Source organism: Paramormyrops kingsleyae, chromosome 8 (assembly GCF_048594095.1).
Source record: "Paramormyrops kingsleyae isolate MSU_618 chromosome 8, PKINGS_0.4, whole genome shotgun sequence".
NCBI classification, from domain to species: domain Eukaryota; kingdom Metazoa; phylum Chordata; class Actinopteri; order Osteoglossiformes; family Mormyridae; genus Paramormyrops; species Paramormyrops kingsleyae.
In genome coordinates, this window is record NC_132804.1 from 24,472,044 (window position 1) to 24,476,591 (window position 4,548).

The 4,548-nt window shown below is 43.8% G+C and overlaps 1 long non-coding RNA gene across 1 annotated transcript; it reads right to left on the minus strand.

The window, feature by feature from the left end:
* Positions 1-2,496: 2,496 nt before the first annotated feature.
* On the minus strand, positions 2,497-3,576 carry LOC111843599 (uncharacterized). The gene is made up of 3 exons (XR_002838199.2): positions 3,486-3,576; positions 3,149-3,231; positions 2,497-2,719 (listed from the first exon to the last, which is right to left on the minus strand). It is a non-coding gene; the product is annotated as an uncharacterized lncRNA (long non-coding RNA).
* Positions 3,577-4,548: the final 972 nt, after the last annotated feature.

The window sequence follows — 4,548 nt, forward strand, 5'->3', positions numbered from 1 at the left end:
GAATGGACCCCTTTCTACTGCCCTAGACTCTCAGACTCTCAGAAATGTTTTATGTTTTCCTTTCATCCAAGGTCACTGACCCTCTTTGGGAGATCGGCTTTATCAACTCCTTACTAAGAGTTATCCTCCCGTGCTTACATAATAAACAAGTCCCCATATTCTGGGGGTGTGTGGCACTCTCTCTATCCTGAAGGTTGTTAGGTTGAATCCTGGCAATCATATTACTGTTGGTTCTGGAAAAAAAATAGTTGTCCTTGGACTTTGACACTTCCAAAAATTGTTATGCCATTATACAGTTGGCTTTTCTATTGAAGCAATTCATGTTATTAAGATACATCTATTAATCTTTTTCCTACCTTCAAGGTATGAGTCTGTGTCCTTAATTAATGTGTATTACCCATTCCCCTTATTCTTCTGTATTTAACAAAAAAAGAGACTGATATCTTCCCGTGTCAAATGTCTGTGCACTCTGAACAAATGATGAACATTAATGATGTGCAATGGACTGAGCCCTTCATTAAAGGGACGACATGATTGGAATATTATCACACCATTAGCACATTAAGAACTCATTGTCTGTGACACCAGTAGCATTACTCCATTTTGGGGGCAATGCAAAAAAAATATATAATAATTGATGACCGGCCACTGCTCTTTATTCATAGTTAAATAAGACTTTGGGGTCAAATAGACTGATTTTTTAGCATGAATATTCAGCATTCATTTTTATGTATTTATTGACCATTTATAGTTAACCTTCTACTTTTTTCCTGACAGGTCAAAAAGTCATTCTAAAAGACAAATATAATATATATATTTTTTAATAAAAAATATTTTCTTTTGCAGTACATAGTGATGCACACATGCTACAGTATGTGCACTACTTGTGCTTGCATGCTTTTATATAGGTTAATAGATTGTGTGTTTCTGCACTACATGCTTCTGAAGCTGACAAATCCGTCATATAGGTCCACTCAAGCTGTCGCATGCTAATAAATGGATATCATGGCACCATGAATACTAATGGGGTTCAGTAGCTAAACGTGAACAAGATCTGAAAAGAATCAGATATGAAGAGCTGGGAAAACTACCTGTTTATTAGCTGGACACAGTTGCAAAGAATAATATGTAGACATAATGGAATTACGTATTTTTTTGCAGTAGTTGGTCATAAAATGTGGTTTAATCTAAATTTAAGTTACAATAATGAACAATCTGTTTAAACCAATAAAACACAAATTATTGTATTGTTCTTATATGTATAGAAAATATCATTCAATAGCACAATATAGGTTGGTAAAAATATTTGAATCTGGCTAATGACTTCAACAAAAGCTAGAAAAGTTTGAAAATCTGGAGTGCAATAAAGGAATGAAATTAAGGTCTGGATTATGGCTACTTTGACTTAAAAACAAACCATTCAAACATTTTGAGTTTGCTATTCACAAGAAGCATCTGCAGATTTCAACCATGCTTTGCAAAAAAGACATCTCAGACAACCTACCGTCAAAAACATACCAAATATTGGTTTGTATAATGTCACGTCTGGAAACCAGGAACAAGTGACAAACCACACACTGGTGTTGACTTTCACAAAAAGAAGTTTTATTTATGCTGGCATAGACTTGAAACAGACATACATACTGTGACACCGTGGCGACCGCTCCAGAATCCGGAGAGGTGAGACCGCGGCTGCCGTTCACCTCTGGATGACAGCCAAGGTGGGTTCTTCACCGAGCTTACTGGCAGAAACACTGGAGGTGAACTGGGCTCCAGGGACGCTGCATTGGAACCAGGCTCCGGAGATGCTGCTGGGGCGAAGATGGGCTCCGGAGGTGCTGCAGTAGCGGCCAGAGGCGGCATTGCAGACATGGCAGGAGGGCAGACAAAGGCAGCGAGGCGAGTCGCCGGCAAGATGGGAGGTGAGGCAGGCGCCGGCAATATGGGAGGTGAGGCAGGCGCCGGCAAGATGGGAGGTGAGGCAGGCGCCGGCAAGATGGGAGGTGAGGCAGGCGCCGGCAAGGTGGGAGGTGAGGCAGGCGCCGGCAAGGTGGGAGGTGAGGCAGGCGCCGGCAATATGGGAGGTGAGGCAGGCGCCGGCAATATGGGAGGTGAGGCAGGCGCCGGCAAGGTGGGAGGTGAGGCAGGCGCCGGCAAGATGGGAGGTGAGGCAGGCGCTGGCAAGATGGGAGGTGAGGCAGGCCCAGGTGCTGATGAGGCAGCAGCTGGGGAGTGAGATTACCAGGACGGAGTCGGCTTCCCTAGACCGTGTGCTGGAGACACGGGCTCCTCTGGACCAGGTTCTGGGTGAGTGGCCTCCTCAGGTCCTGGAATGGGTTCCTGGGGGACTTGAGAGCAAGTCGGGAGCCACTCCAAAGGTCCAGCGACCTCACACTTCTCCTGGATTCATAAGACTCTGTGTTTCGAATCGGGACCTCCGGTCTCTATGCCCAATGCCTTAACTTTTATTATCTTGGTTTTGGAGGAGCAATTCACATGGTGGATGACTCATCGGGTCCATTGTTTACCTCAGGCTCCTTTAAATCACTGTCACTCAGCAGGTCAGTCGGTGTATTGTCCACAAACTACCTAAATGAGGGGACGATTGGTTTTGATACCAGGAGGAGGGTGAATGCAGGGGAGAGGGAGCAGGCAGAGACACAGAGTGCAGGCGGCTCTTTTGGTAAGGCCATGAGATTGTCTGGGGAGCTCAGTCATTCTGTCATGTTCAGGAAACAGGAAGGAGCAACGATCCACACATTGGCATTGGTTTTCAGAAAAGGAAGTTTTATTTAAGCAGGCATAGACTTGAAACAGACACGCACACTATGAACTGAACAACGACAACACTGAGGAATCAGGCAAACATACAGTGCCTATAGAAAGTCATCATACCCTGTGAAAATCAATACCTTCTGTCACATCACACCCAGGAAAATGAAATGTAATTTTTTAGCCATTTGTACACATTATAGCCCTCATTGTCAGTGTGAAAACAACAACTTATCACATTTTGGAAAATTATTAAAAATCAATTAGTGAAATACCTGGTTCGGTAAAGTGAGCAGCCCCTTAGAATGTACCATTCAAAATTTGCTCAGATGCAACCAATCAGCTGCCAGATCAAACACTAGGCTAATTGCCTCACCTGACATCAATTGCAGTGGTTTTGATTGCCTCAGAATAAAGCCAGCTGTCTCTTGAAGATTCCACTGCTAGTGGTGCAAGGTTCTGAAAAAGGAATGAACACGGTTGGGAAAGTGCTTTCAAAAGGCCTTTGGGATAAAGTTGTAGAGAGGCATAAGTTAGGAGAAGGCTGCAAAAAGATTTCAAAGCCTTTAGCTATTCTTCTGAGTACTGAGGATCATTAAGAACTGGAAGGTATATAGCACCACCAACACATTGCATAGATCAGGCCGTTCACCCAAACTGGGCATTGATCAGCGAGGCTACCAAGAGGCCAAAGGCAACTTTGAAGGACTTACAGGGCTTCATGGCTGGAACCGGTCTACCTGTGCATGTGACAGCAGTCTCTCAAGCTTTACACCACAGGTGTCAGACTCCAGTCCTGGGGGGTCGGAGCCCTGCACATTTTTGGGTTTCCCCTCGTTTAACACACCTGATTTAACTTCTTGTGCTAATTACCACACAGCTGTTGCGCTGAATCGTTTGTGGTGGAACAGGGAAAGAACTAAAGCTACACAGGGCTCTGCCCCGCCCCCGCCCCCCCCAGGACTGCAGTTTGACACCCCTGCTTTACACAGAGCTGACCTGTATGGCAGGCTGGCAAAAAGGAAATGTAGCACATTCAGTCTTGTTTGCTGTATGCAAAAACACACTTGGAAGATTCTGCTGCCATGTGGAAAAAGGTGCTCTGGTCATATGAGACATAAATATACCTTATTGGACTGTACTCCATTTGGCAAAAAGCAAACAACATCCAAAAACACCAGTCCCACTGTGAAGCATGGTGGTGGCAGCATTATGGTGTGGGTGTGTTTCCCTTCAGTAGGGACTGGGTGACTGGTTAGGATTGAAGGGAAAATGAATATTGCCAAGTGCACCCAAATTCGAGGAAAGCCTGCATCCCTGTGTTAGATAGCTGAAGATGGGTAGGTCATTCACTTTCCAACATGATGATCCTAAACATACAATGCCTATAAAAGTATTCACCCCTTCGATGTTTTACCCTTTTATTGCTTTTATAAATCAATCAACATAATTCGGCTTTTTTGACAAAAAAAAATACAAAAAAAACCCTTTAATGTCAAAGTGAAAACTGATTTCTACAAAATAATGGCAATTAGATAAAAATCTGTAACATAAAATAAGTAATTGCATAAATATTCACCCACTTCCAGTCAGTATTTAATAGATGCACCTTTGGCTGCAATCACAGCAGTCTGTGACAGTCTGTGTGGATAGGTCTCAATCAAGCTTGCACATCTGGACACTGATTTTACTCCATTCTTCCTTGCAAAACTGTTCAAGCTCTGACCACTGAACAGCCCTTTTCACATCCAGCCACAAATTCTCTATCGGATTGAG